The sequence below is a fragment of the Manis pentadactyla genome, chromosome 8 (assembly GCF_030020395.1).
Source record: "Manis pentadactyla isolate mManPen7 chromosome 8, mManPen7.hap1, whole genome shotgun sequence".
NCBI classification, from domain to species: Eukaryota; Metazoa; Chordata; class Mammalia; order Pholidota; family Manidae; genus Manis; species Manis pentadactyla.
Window position 1 is genome coordinate 129,682,647 of NC_080026.1, and position 14,822 is coordinate 129,697,468.

The window sequence follows — 14,822 nt, forward strand, 5'->3', positions numbered from 1 at the left end:
TAGAGCAGTCGCTGCCTTCAGAGAGCTGCCAGTCTGGGGCGGTTTCCGTTATGAGGCCTCTGCCTCCCCTTTCAGATCGCCAGTCCTTTTTCCTAATCACCGCAGCGATCTTTCACTTTAGAAGTGAGAGAATAGGGTTCTTCAAATAAATTGCCATATCATTTCAAATTTATTTGTGATTCTTGTATGTAATCTAGATACCCTGCGGGTCTGGCCAATCCATGGTATAAATTGAAAAGTATAAAAGGTCTAAATGAGCTTTTCTTATGAGAGCAATTATTGTTTATAGGATGGTTTCCAAGGATCTTTTCCTTGATATGTAATTCCCAATCCCACAACAACCTTACAAACTAGGTCGTGCTATTCTCTTTTCAGGTGAGGAGACAGGTGTAAAAGGTTGATTAACTTGCTCAAGGTCACAGAGAGTAGAGGTTTGCTAGTGTCTAGAACAATGAAGGAGAACTTATTTTTTTGTAGATTTTTGGTGTATTTTCTTGCTATTACATTTTATATCCTCTATTCGGAATGGAGGAGAAACTACTACACCCAGATAAGGTTCTTGATGATTTTAGGACAAAAGTTGTTGGAGATAGGCTAATTTTGGCCAGTCTTCTCTTTTCTTTTTCCTGATTTGACCATTTGCCTACCCCTGCCCCCAGTTTGAGTAGGGAACTCAAGTGCAGCTTGAAGTTAGATTGCAAGATTCCCCAGGCTGTCTAAAGAGTCAACTCTTCAGTTTGTAAGGGGTTAAGCATTACAGATAAGGGGTTAAACTTAAAATCATCTCCAACTCATCAGACCACACTTTTCTGTGCCTCTTTCCTCAGTTTAAAAGGAGAGTTGGGCTTCTTAGTCCTTGTTTGTAATGAAAATGCATTTAAAATAATACCATTTTTTAAAATGTTCAGTGCCGGTCTTGGAGGACAAGAGTTAATGTGTTCATAAAAACTCAGGAAATCGCTAGGAGGTCACCTGTGTATTTGGGCAGAGAATTGAGACACATATAAATAGGGTGGACTTGGTTGACTCCGTTTCTAGGGCTAGTCTCTCTTTTCTCTCAGCTTTTAAGATGGACGGAAATGAACCAAGCTGGTGGAATTGAATGGAATGAGGTGAGGTCACAGGAATCCTGAATAGGAGGGGTCTTAAATAGATTATTTGTCATTCTGCTGGTTTGTGTTGGTTTATTGATGGGAAACTCCAATCCCAGTGATTGCTTGGGGATAAATTACTCCCCTCAAGTGAAGTAAGTCAACATCATTGGATGCTGGCTAGTGGAGGGATGCTTAAACCTATACTTTTGACTAAAGAAGGTGGATGAGCTTTAGGCTTAAGCCTTCCAGAAATATTCACAAAGTAACCGGGGCCTAGATTTTGGATTAAGTCATGTGTTTTGAATGACTGTTTATCTGTTCAAAGTCCAGATCAGAAGGCAAATTTAAAAACTTTTTTCTGAAGAAAATGATTGTAGTCTTTGCAGTTAAAGTTTATCTCACTTAGGGGTTAGCAGACCACAGTCTGAAATACACCAAAAATCTAGAAGAAGGAAGAGGTCATTATGTTTCAGAAGTAACAGCTTGTTTTGAGCTTCAGTGTTCAAGTGTAGCCAGTGAATGAAGTATCCCATGCACTTGACTTTACGAAATGGTTTTTCTGATCCAGTACTCAAGATCCTTTCTAAAGAACGTCTATCAATAATGGTTCTTTAATTAGATAAGTGCTTTTCAGATCTTTTTCTATAGCATTTAAAATTCTCTTCATTTTATTGAATCTTTTTCCTCTGCTTTTGTGAAAGTTTTGCTATTGTTTGTAATGACAGCATTTAAAATCTTATGTGGTGTCCTATTGGTTATTCAACTGAATAGATTACTGACCAGGTCTTCTTTTCCAAAGGACAGTATTATAAAACCAAAAAAGCCTGCTGGCATTAATGGTTTTTGCCTGTACTGAGAAACCGAAGCAAGATTTTTCTTTTTCCTAGAGACATCAGAAGAATCAGTATTGATATTTAAGTTTAAAAAGACCATTTCCTTAGCCTGGAATGTTTGTTACTGTCAGCTCCTTTTCCTGCCTCGTTTATTTGGGAGGACCCAGCTCACCCTGTGCTCACCCTAGCTCGCATTCCTGGGGCAAGATTTTTGGTCATCTGTATTTTGTTCCAGGTGCTTTATAAACTTAGTACACACTTTGGGTGTAGCCCTTACTACATCATGTAATAATAGTTTACTTGCTTCTTCCCTAGTGGAGAGTGCATCCTCCAAGGTAAGGACTACACTTACCTTGGGATCTCTGGGCTTAGGAGGAAGAAGGCATTTTTGGTTGAGTTGAGATAAATTAAATTCAAGTCCAAGTGTTGTCTCAGTAATATGACTGCCATAAACATAGATTGTTGTGTTATGCTTATTACTCATTTTGGATCCTGATTTGAATATCTTCTAATTGGGGTGGAAAATCTCTGTCCAGCTGGGTGAGAAAATAAATATGAGAAAAGGTGCATTTCCACTTGTGTTATTTTCTATCTGGTTTAGCATCACCTTTTTTTTTGAATCTCTGAGGTAGTATTCCTTATTTTCTTCAACATTGTTTAATGTTTTTCAACTTCTTCTAGCTAAACAGTTGAGTTATGTTTTTCTAATGTTTCTGTTTCTTCAAGGGTACTGAGTAGACTGTATTTATACACAGGCTTTTTCGTGGATGCTCATGTCTTGCAAGGGAATGACGATTAGAGAAAAATAATCAGGTGTTTATTTTATTCTCTACCAGGGAAAATGTTAAACAGTGTAAACATTCAGTAATCTCCTGAGAAGGGAGTTTTACTATCTGAGAATAAGGATTGTAATTTAAAGATGTAAAAATGTAAAAAGAAATATAATACAGTCCATTGTTGGCAAAGGGTGATATGGTCTTATATTTTCAGTCTTAAAATTACTTCCACTAGTCACTGTGGCTTTGTCTGATATGATGGTGTTATATAACTTATTGCTGTCTATTGCTTCATTCTATTCTGAGCCCAAATGACCACAAAAAGATGGCAAAGCATCTGTCATCTGTGCAACATTCGTAAGCATGTAAACTATACAGAGAGATGATACTCTGAATGATGAATACCTAGTGAACAGTGCTTTGAAGGGGATACTAGCTATCGGTTAAAATTTGTAGAAACGTAGAAGAGTGTTCCTTTTCTTCTAGTTATTTTTTGATAATGGAATTATTTTTATGAACTTTTCTGAATGAGAAATTATGGTTATGGAATTGAAATCCACATAGAACTTTTATCTCTTTTCAAGAAGCATTTATTAAACAATATTTAGTTCAGAGTTTTGTGTCATTTGGTATTTACCTTGAAAAAAAGATTTTGAACTTTGCCTTTTTTAAAAATCATGTTTGCCAAAAATTCACAAATGACAATGACAAAAATATAACACAGCTTTTAAAAATTTTATTTTATTAAAGTACAGTTGATGTACTATACTGGTTTCAGATATAGAACATATAGTGATTTGACAATTATATATATTACTAAATGCTCACCACTACAATTATGTATATTACTAAATGCTCACCACTACAAGTATAGTTACCATCTGTTCTCATAGGAAGATGCTACAATAGTATTACTATATTCCCTATGCTGTACTTTCATCCCCATTTTTAAAAAGTTTTAGGTACATTTATTTTTTGACTTTTTTATTGCTCTACAGTCTTAAATTAGTTTCAAATATACAGTGATTAATTGATTTTATAATTAGAAGTTTGTAACTCTGTCCTCTTTACCTATTTCACACCCCCTCCCTCTCTCCCCCCCAACTACCCCCCATATGGCAACACCAGTCTATTTTCTGTGTTTGAGTCTATTTCTGTTTCGTTTGATCGTTTATAACCACGTATAAGTGAAATCATATGGTATTTGTCTTTCTCTGTCTTATTTCACTTAGCATAATACCCTCTAATTCTACCCATGTTGTCACAAATGGCAAGATTTTCTTTTTCTTTATGTTATGGCTAATATTCCATTGCATATATGTACCACATTTTATCCATTTATCTATCGATGGATGCTTAGGTTGCTTCCATATGTTGGCTGTTGTAAGTAATACTGTAGTAAACACAGGAGTGCATATATCTTTTTGAATTAGTGATTTTGTTGTCTTCAGGTAAATTCCCAGAAGTAACTGGGTTGTATGGTATTTCAATTAAAAATTTTTGAGACACCTCATACTGTCTTCCATAGTGGCCGCCCAATTTATATTACCACCAGTAGTGTGCAAGAGTTTCCTCATTGACACTTCTTATCTCTTATCTTTTTGATAATAGCCATTCTGCCTGGTGTGAAGTGGTATCTCATTGTGGTTTTGACTTGCTTAATTAATTAATTAATTAATTAATTAATTAATTAATTATTTTGGTGTCATTAATATACAATTGCATGAGCCACATTGTGGTTACTCGATTCCCCCCTTATCAAGTCCCTACCACATACACCATTACAGTCACTGCCCCATCAGCATAGTAAGATGCTATAGGGTCACTGCTTGTCTTCTCTGTGCTATACTGCCTTCGCTGTGCCTCTCCCCCTATATTATTGTGTGCTAATTGTAATGCCCCTTATTCCCCTTATCCCTCACTTCCCACCCATCCTCCCCAGTCCCTTTCCCTTTGGTAACTGTTAGTCCATTCTTGGGTTCTGTGAATCTGCTGCTGTTTTGTTCCTTCAGTTTTTTCTTTGTTCTTATACTCCACAGATGAGTGAAATCTTTTGGTACTTGTCTCTCTCCACCTGGCTTATTTCACTGAGCATAATACCCTCTAGCTCCATCCATGTTGTTGCAAATGGTAGGATTTGTTTTCTTCTTATGGCTGAATAATATTCCATTGTGTATGTGTACCACATCTTCTTTATCCATTCATTTACTGATGGACACTTAGGTTGCTTCCATTTCTTGGCTATTGTAAATAGTGCTGCGATAAACATAGGGGTGCATCTGTCTTTTTCAAACTGGGCTCCTGCATTCATAGGTTAAATTCCTTAAAGTGGAATTCCTGGGTCAAATGGTATTTCTATTTTGAGCTTTCTGAGGAACCTCCGTACTGCTTTACATAGTGGTTGAACTAATTTACATTCCCACCAGCAGTACAGGAGGGTTCCCCTTTCTCCACAACCTCGCCAACATTTGTTTTTGTTTGTCTTTTGGATGGTAGCCATCCTTACTGGTGTGAGGTGATATCTCATTGTGGTTTTAATATGCATTTCTCTGATAACTAGCGATGTGGAGCATCTTTTCATGTGTCTTTTGGCCATCTGAATTTCTTCTTTGGAGAACTGTCTGTTCAGCTCCTCTGCCCATTTTTTAATTGGATTATTGCTTTTTGTTTGTTGAGGTGCGTGAGCTCTTTATATATTTTGGATGTCAAGCCTTTATTGGATCTGTCATTTATGAATATATTCTCCCATGCTGTAGGGTACCTTTTCGTTCTACTGATGGTGTCCTTTGCTGTACAGAAGCTTTTTGGTTTGATATAGTCCCACTTGTTCATTTTTGCTTTTGTTTCCCTTGCCCGGGGAGATATGTCCATGAAGAAGTCGCTCATGTTTATGTCCAAGAGATTTTTGCCTATGTTTTTTTCTAAGAGTTTTCTGGTTTCATGACTCACATTCAGGTCTTTGATCCATTTTGAATTTACTTTTGTGTATGGGATTAGACAGTGATCCAGTTTCATTCTCTTACATGTAGCTGTCCAGTTTTGCCAGCACCATCTGTTGAAGAGACTGTCATTTCCCCATTGTATGTCCATGGCTCCTTTATCGTATATTAACTGACCATATATGTTTGGGTTAATGTCTGGAGTCTCTATTTTGTTCCACTGGTCTGTGGGTCTGTTCTTGTGCCAGTACCAAATTGTCTTGATTACTGTGGCTTTGTAGTAGAACTTGAAGTTGGGGAGCGAGATCCCCCCCACTTTATTCTTCCTTCTCAGGATTACTTTGGCTTTTTGGGGTCTTTGGTGTTTCCATATGAATTTTTGAACTATTTGTCCCAGTTTGTTGAAGAATGATGTTGGTAATTTGATAGGGATTGCACCAAATCTGTATATTGCTTTGGGCAGGATGGCCATTTTGACGATATTAAATCTTCCTAGCCAAGAGCATGGGATGAGTTTCCATTTGTTAGTGTCCTCTTTAGTTTCTCTTAAGAGTGTCTTGTAGTTTTCAGGGTATAGGTCTTTCACTTCCTTGGTTAGGTTTATTCCTAGGTATTTTATTCTTTTTGATGCAATTGTGAATGGAATTGTTTTCCTGATTTCTCTTTCTATTAGTTCATTGTTAGTGTATAGGAAAGCCACAGATTTCTGAGTGTTAATTTTGTATCCTGCAACATTGCTGTATTCCGATATTTGTTCTAGTACTTTTGGAGTGGAGTCTTCAGGGTTTTTTATGTACAATATCATGTCATCTGCAAATAGTGACAGTTTGACTTCTTCTTTACCAATCTGGATTCCTTGTATTTCTTTGTTTTGTCTGGTTGCCGTGGCTAGGACCTCCAGTACTACGTTAAATAACAGTGGGGAAAGTGGGCATCCCTGCCTTGTTCCCTATCTCAGAGGAAAAGCTTCCAGCTTCTCGCTGTTCAGTATGATGTTAGCTGTGGGTTTATCATAGATGGCCTTTATTATGTTGAGGTACTTGCCCTCTATTCCCATTTTGCTGAGAGTTTTTATCATGAATGTATGTTGAATTTTGTCGAATGCTTTTTCAGCATCTATAGAGATGATCATGTGGTTTTTGTCTTTCTTTTTGTTGATGTGGTGGATGATGTTGATGGATTTTTGAATGTTGTACCATCCTTGCATCCCTAGGATGAATCCCACTTGGTTGTGGTGTATGATCCTTTTGATATATTTTTGAATTCAGTTTGCTAATATTTTGTTGAGTATTTTCGCATCTGCGTTCATCAGGGATATTGGTCTGTAATTTTCTTCTTTGGTGGGGTCTTTGCCTGGTTTTGGTATTAGGGTGATGTTGGCTTCATAGAATGAGTTTGGGAGTATTCCCTCCTCTTCTATTTTTTGGAAAACTTTAAGGAGAATGGGTATTATGTCTTCTCTGTATGTCTGATAAAATTCCGAGGTAAATCCATCTGGCCTGGGGGTTTTGTTCTTGGGTAGTTTTTTGATTACCACTTCAATTTCTTTGCTCGTAATCGGTTTGTTTAAATTTTGGGTTTCTTCCTTGGTCAGTCTTGGAAGGTTGTATTTTTCTAGGTAGTTGTCCATTTCTTCTAGGTTTTCCAGCTTGTTAGCATATAGGTTTTCATAGTATTCTCTAATAATTCTTTGTATTTCTGTGGGGTCCGTCGTGATTTTTCCTTTCTCATTTCTGATTCTGTTGATGTGTGTTGATTCTCTTTTTTTCTTAATAAGTTTGGCTAGAGGCTTATCTGTTTTGTTAATTTTCTCAAAAAACCAGCTCTTGGTTTCATTGATTTTTTTCTATTCTTTTATTCTTCTCAATTTTATTTTTTTCTTCTCTGATCTTTAGTATGTCCCTCCTTCTGCTGACTTCAGGCCTCATTTGTTTTTCTTTTTCCAATTTCGATAATTATGACTTTAGACTGTTCATTTGGGATTGTTCTTCTTCTTTAAGTATGCCTGGATTGCTATGTACTTTCCTGTTAAGACTGCTTTTGATGCGTCCCACAGAAGTTGGGGCTTTGTGTTGTTGTCATTTGTTTCCATATATTCTTTGATCTCTAATTTAATTTGTTCATTGATCCATTGATTATTTAGGAGCATGTTGTTAAGCCTCCATGTGTTTGTGAGCCTTTTTGTTTTCTTTGTACAATTTATTTCTAGTTTTATGCCTTTGTAGTCTGAGAAGTTGATTGGTAGAATTTCAGTCTTTTTGAATTTACTGAGGCTCTTTTTGTGGCCTAGTATGTGGTCTATTCTGGAAAATGTTCCATGTGCACTGGAGAAGAATCCTGCTGCTTTTGGGTGTAGAGTTCTGTAGATGTCTGTTAAGTCCATCTGTTCTAGTGTGTTCTTCAGTGCCTCTGTGTCCTTACTTATTTTCTGTCTGGTAGATCTGTCCTTTGGAGTGAGTGGTGTGTTGAAGTCTCCTAGAACGAATGCATTGCATTCTGTTTCCTCCTTTAATTCTGTTAGTATTTGTTTCACATATGTTGGTGCTCCTGTATTGGGTGCATATATATTTATAATGGTTTTATCCTCTTGTTGGACTGCCCCTTTATCATTATGTTATGTCCTTCTTTATATCTTGTTACTTTCTTTGTTTTGAAGTCTATTTTGTCTGATACTAGTACTGCAACACCTGCTTTTTTCTCCTTGTTGTTTGCATCAAATATCTTTTTCCATCCCTTGACTTTTAGTCTGTGCATGTCTTTGGATTTGAGGTGAGTCTCTTGTAAGCAGCATATAGATAGGTCTTGCTTTTTTATCCATTCTATTACTCTGTGTATTTTGATTGGTGTATTCAGTCCATTTACATTTAGGGTGATTATTGAAAGACATGTAGTTATTGCCATTGCAGGCTTTAATTCTGTGGTTACCAAAGGTTCAAGGTTATCTTCTTTAGTATCTTACTGTCTAACTTAACTTGCTTATTGAGTTATTATAAACACTGTCTGGTGATTCCTTATTTCTCTCCCTTCTTATTCCTCCTCCTCCATTCTTTATATGTTGGTTGTTTTATTCTGTGCTCTTTTGTGTTTTCTTTAACTGCTTTTATGGGTAGTTGATTTTATTTTTTGCCTTTAGTTTGTTTTTGGTTGGTCTGCTTTCTTTGCTGTGATTTTATTTTCTCTGGTGACATCTATTTAGTCTTAGGAGTGGTCCTATCTAGAGCAGTCCCTCTAAAATACCCTGTAGAGGTGGTTTGTGGGAGGCAAATTCCTTCAGCTTTTGCTTGTCTAGGAATTATTTAATCCCTCTTTCATATTTAAATGATAATCGTGCTGGATACAGTATTCTTGGTTCAAGGCCCTTCTGTTTCCTTGCATTAAATATATCATGCCATTCTCTTCTGGCCTGTAAGGTTTCTGTTGAGACGTCTGATGATAGTCTGATGGGTTTCCTTTGTAGGTGACCTTTTTCCTCTCTCTAGCTGCCTTTAAAATTCTGTCCTTGTGCTTGATCTTTGCCATTTTAATTATTATGTGTCTTGGTGTTGTCCTCGTTGGGTCCCTTCTGTTGGGAGTTTTGTGTACTTCCATTGTCTGATCGATTATTTCCTCCCCCAGTCTGGGGAAGTTTTCAGCCATTATTTCTTCAAAGACACTTTCTATCCTTTTTTCTCTTTCTTCTTCTTCTGGTACCCTTATAATGCGGATATTATTCCTTTTGGATTGGTCACACAGTTCTCTTAATATTGTTTCATTCCTGGAGATTCTTTTATCTCTCTCTGCATCAGCTTCTCTGTGTTCTTGTTCTCTGATTTCTATTCCATTAATGGCCTCTTGCACCTCATCCATTCTGCTCCTAAGTCCTTCCAGAGATTGTTTCATTTCTGCAATCTCCCTCCGGACTTCATCCCTTAGCTCTTGCATATTTCTCTGAAGATCCGTCAGCATGGTTATGACCTTTATTTTGAATTCTTTTTCAGGGAGATTGGTTAGGTCTGTCTCCCCAGATTCCTACTCAGAGGGGGATGTCTGGATTAGTTTGCTTTCTATCAAATTTGTCTGCCTTTTCATGGTGATAGAGGTAGTTTTGGGGAGCTGGTGTGTGTGTCGGCTGGTAGAATGTCCCTTCTTGCTGGTTTGTGGCCCTCCTCTCATGGGAGAACAGCGACCCCTAGCGGCTTGTGCTGGGCAGGTGCGCACAGACGGGGCTTCTGATTCTTGCCCGGCCGCTGTGGAGTAAACACCGTGGTTACTGTGGGCGTGGCCGCCCTCAGGCTGCTGCTCCAATGGCGGAGCCGTGTCGTTGGGGAAATGGGCCGGAGGCTGTTTATTGCTGTGAGGGGCCTCCGAGCTGCGCTGCTGCCCAGGATGTTAGGACGCCTGGAGTTCCTTTGGATTCCCAGCTGCTGGGCTAAGTGTCCCAGGGCGCTTTCGTCCAGCTTTCGGGTCCCTGTCCCTTTAAGACTTTCAAAAAGCACTCGCTTTTCTTTGTCCCAGTGGCGCCAGCTGCGGGGACCCGCTCACAGGTCTTACTGCCCTGTTTCCCTAGTATCCAGCACCCCACGCACGCACTGTGTGTCTGCGCTCTGGTGCGGATGGCTAGGGCTGGGTGTTCAGCAGTCCTGGGCTCCCTCTCCCTCCCCGCTCTGACTCCTCTCCTCCTGCGGGGGAGCTGGGGGGAGGGGCGCTCGGCTCCCGCGGGGCCGGGGCTTGTATCTCACCCCTTTCGCGAGGCGCTGGGTTCTCGCAGGTGTAGATGTGGTCTGGCTGTTGTCCTGTGTCTTCTGGTCTCTCTTTTAGGAATAGTTGTATTTGTTGTATTTTCAAAAATATATATGGTTTTGGGAGGAGATTTCTGCTGCTCTACTCATGCTGCCGTCTTGGCTCCACCTCCTGGTTCCTTAAGTTTTTAGAACATCTGAAGTTTGGTAAGGGAACAAATACAGTGTAGATCTTTGAGCAAAAAAATTGGTATGTACTAGATGGGAACTGTTTCAGCCAAGCAAGAGCAACCTGAAGCCTTTCCCAGTCTAGTCTAAGAACCCTGGATCTAATTTCACAGCATCCTTTCAGAGCACATAGAGCAGAGAGGGAATGAAGAAGATAAGTCTTCAGGGTAAAACCAACTTCAGAGCGGAGTTCTGAAACCTTTGTAGAGTCAGTGGATCATAGATGCTTATTTCTGACCAGGCCTTAGCCAGCAGAGGCCAAGACTTGCCAAAGGCTGGCCTCAGAAGAGGGACAGTATCAAGGCCTAGGGTAGGGTGTTCAGGTGTCAGTAACCAGGGTGCCCTGACACTTGGTCTTCCAGGATTGGTTGCCATTCCAGGGTGCCCAGCAGCGTGGCTCCCCCTAGCCTACCTGCTCAGCCCAACTCAGCCTCACAAGTAGAACAAGATGTAGATTCCCTGACATGTCCCTAGCAGTTGGCCCACAGCAGCTCTTCTGTTAATTAAAAAAAAATAAAGTATTGTATGAATTGAGATAATTCTAGTCCCTGCTTGGCCCCGTGTACCTTGAGAGGTAAAGGGTTTGCTGGTAGGATTAAATGGAGGATATATGAACAGAAGACTATAACACTGACTATCTTGCCAACTAAAAAAACCATGCTGATTTCTCATTATTTTATTCAGTAAAAGGGGAGAACCTGTTAAGTCTGTGGGATTCTGTAAATCTTTGTTTTGAATGAAAATAAATGGGACTGAAAGACATCTTTATGTTTCTTGAGCTGGCCCTTATGCGAAAAAAAAAAAAAGTGGTGTGTTACTGTTTTTGGACCTTGTGATTTGTGACCCAATTAGCTGATGTATTTGCAGAAAGACAGTAGACAATTGGAAGATCAAACTAGTTTGGCTGTGCTGTTCTTATCTGTGCATTCTCACCACCGTCGTCTAACCTTGGGGCGGTTTTATGGGGATTTAAATGTGTTACTTCTTTAGAAGCTGTATTGCTTTCTGTGAATCGTTTTATAAACTGTTCCATTTCTGGTCAAATGTCTTAAAATATAACATTTTAAAAATCTAGTCTTGCAAACACAAGTGAGAAGTAACAGCAATATCATAGAATCTCTAACAAATAATTACACGTTGGCTCATCTAAGTCATAATCATTGTGTCAACTGGCCAAAATTGAGCTGAGAAGAACGTTTGGATTAGAGTGTGTTTAACAAAATAGAGAAATATTTTCATACTATCAGTAGCTGTTGATAATAAGTAACGTATATATAGTATTCTAAAATTGAGGATAAACACTGAACATTTAGCACTATAATACTATCACAACACACACTGGTAGTATTTTAATTAAATCCCATGCTCTGTTAGGGATGACTCTTTTTCTGGTTGCAGTGAGACCCTTAAAGGAACTGCTCTCATTCACAAAAAGGCATCTACACCTGCCTGCTTTCTTTGGTAAGACTGGTTGAGTGAAATATGGGTTGATTTTAGGTCAGTGTTCCTTGTTGTTTTTCTTTTAAGTTACTTCATTTTAATTTCAGATTCTTTCAAGTTTAATCTTGCATTTCTTTAACTTGGTAGTGGAATATTTAAAAGTACTTTCATTTTTATGAATCTTTGAAACTGCTTTTCATTTACTTGAACTTCAAATTCCACAGTTTCTGTGATGCTCAATTTATATGATTTGAAACAGTCATAACATCTAACTGAAATGTTGGGAAATTTTAAACATTGCCATAATGCTTTTAATTTTAGTAATTTGTGTGTGTAATATTAATGATGCGTCACCATATTGTTACTCAGTGCTTTTATGCCAGATACAAGCATTCTTCTCCCTTCCTATTTCCAGCATAAGATATTCCAGCCTCCAGGGAACAGCTGTTGTGGGCAGACCAGTGAGATCAGCAGAGTAAGTTTGCTAGTCTCCCTTCCAAGCAGTTATGCTTCTTAACCTCTAGGATTCATCTCTAGTAGCTTTTATATTTATCCCCCTTTGCACCTTTCAAATACAGATCTTCCTTGATGTACAGAGTTACGACCCTGTAATAAGTTGAAAATATCATAAGTTGAAAATGCATTTAATAGAGCTAACATCATAGCTTAGCCCAGCCTTCTTTAAATGTGCTCACTACAGTAGCCTACAGTTGGGCAAAACTATCTAACTCAAAGCTTATTTATAATAAAGTGTTGAATATCTCATGCAATTTATTGTCTGCTGTGTTGAAAGTGAAAAGCAGAATGGTCGTAAGTGTACTCGTTGTGACTCCATCATGATCGTGTGTGGCTGTCTTGTAGTTGCTGCCGCTGGCCAGCATAGCAACACTGAGTATTACTAACCTGGGAAAAGATCCAAATTCAAAATTCAAAGTATGGTTTCTACTAAATGTGCATTGTTTTCACACCATAGTGAAGTAGAAAAATTGTAATTCAGAGACTGTTAATTTCAAAGAAGCAGCCCCATCTCCCCCCATGTTATTTAGTATTCTATTTCTTTCTCCTTACAAATTTTATCAAGTCTGAACTTCTGTGGTCATTTATTCTTTCAGTAAACTTTTATTGAAGACCTGTCTGCTGCACTTTGCATTAAAATAAAAAAGATGGATAAAACACTGTCTACCCTAGCCAAGGATATGGGCCAATGATGGAGAGAGGGTTAAACAGGTTTCAGAGTGACAAACACTGCAGTAAAGCTGGGTCTTGAAGTTTGAGGTCTCGGTGTTTTTTTAAAGGTGGTGAAAATTATTTTTCTTCCCAATAAAGAAAATGGGAAGAAAATAGCTTCCATCTTAAATAGTTCTTGATGATTTCTCTCTGTAAAGTGGGAAGCCCTGGAAGAAACTGGCTGTATGCACTATTGGAGTTTTATGGACTTTTTTTGTCTTGCCAGAAATAATTCTTTGTATGCACAATGCCTTCATTCTAACTGGGTACTGAAAAAAGAAAAGTTTATGAGAATGAATAAAGCCTAACTGGCCAGACTGAAATAGTACAGATCTGCTCCCCCAACACCCATACCCCACAGGACACTGCTGTGGCTTTGTTTGATCTAGGAGCAGTTCCTCCTTTGAGGCCAGTTAACATGGCGAATTGGGTTTGAAGGCAGAGCTTCTGTTGGTGAGGACCTAGGAGGCCAGAGTGATTATACAAACAATCCTAGACGGAAGAGATTAAGTTAGTTTTGAACAGTGTTCAGGAAAAGCTAGGGAATTATTTAAACTCCAGCTGGGAGAAAGGTTGTGTCTTTTTAATAAACAAAGTGCTAATTTTATGCATCTTGGTTAAGAACTTCAAAATAAGGAAAGGAAAAATAACAATTGTTAGCTCATCTCTGCTCTGATTTAGCTCTGAGAGCCTATTTCTGAAAGCTCTATGAGAGAACAGTTTTGGGGATCACAGAAAGTGAGGGGTAGATAGTAAACACATTGCTGTTTCTTGGATGATGCATTATGAATTTATTATGCAAGGATTTATCAAATCCTTGTTTGAATTGGTTATATTTTCAGATTTTTAAGGCAATGAGTTTGGGAAGTTGTAATTTAAGCTGTACTAACCTTCATTTATTCCCAAGCCATGTCTTTTAAATATGTGTCTCCTATCCTGATACTCTGAGTGTACTGTGAAGTCCACACCTTTTATAATTTTATACATTTCCACCAGGTTCTCCCTGGGTTTAATTACACTGTCTGACCTTTCACAAAAATTTGTTTTTCTGGGTGTCTTCTGCTCTTTTTGAGTTGCATTGGGTCTTTCTTGAGATGTAACAACTAGGACTTTATGCTTCATATAGAGACTCATACTTTTTTTTTTCATAGTTTTTTAATTAAAAGAAATTTTTTTATTGAAGTATAGTTGACCTAAAAGTACATTAATTTCAAGTGTACAACATAGTGATTCAACATTATACGTTATAAAATGCTCAGCACAGTAAGTGTAGTTATCATCTGTCACCGTACAGTTATTACAATAGTACTGACTGTATTCCTTATGCTGTACCATTCATCCCTGTGACTGATTTATTTTATTTTATTTTTTTATTATGGTATCATTAATATACAGTCACATGAGCAACATTGTGGTTACTAGATTTCCCCCATTATCAAGTCCCCACCACATACCCCATTACAGTCACTGTCCGTAAGCATAGTAAGATGCTATAGAGAGTCACTTCTTGTCTTCCTTGTGAGATTCATAATTTTTAGTGTGGTTATTATAGAGTTAAAAAATTTCT

At 38.2% G+C, this 14,822-nt stretch overlaps 1 protein-coding gene across 1 annotated transcript in view; it reads left to right on the top strand.

Moving 5' to 3' along the window:
• Positions 1 to 14,822, top strand: part of INPP5F (inositol polyphosphate-5-phosphatase F) — an 85,855-nt gene that overhangs the window by 899 nt on the left and 70,134 nt on the right. The window lies entirely within an intron of this gene.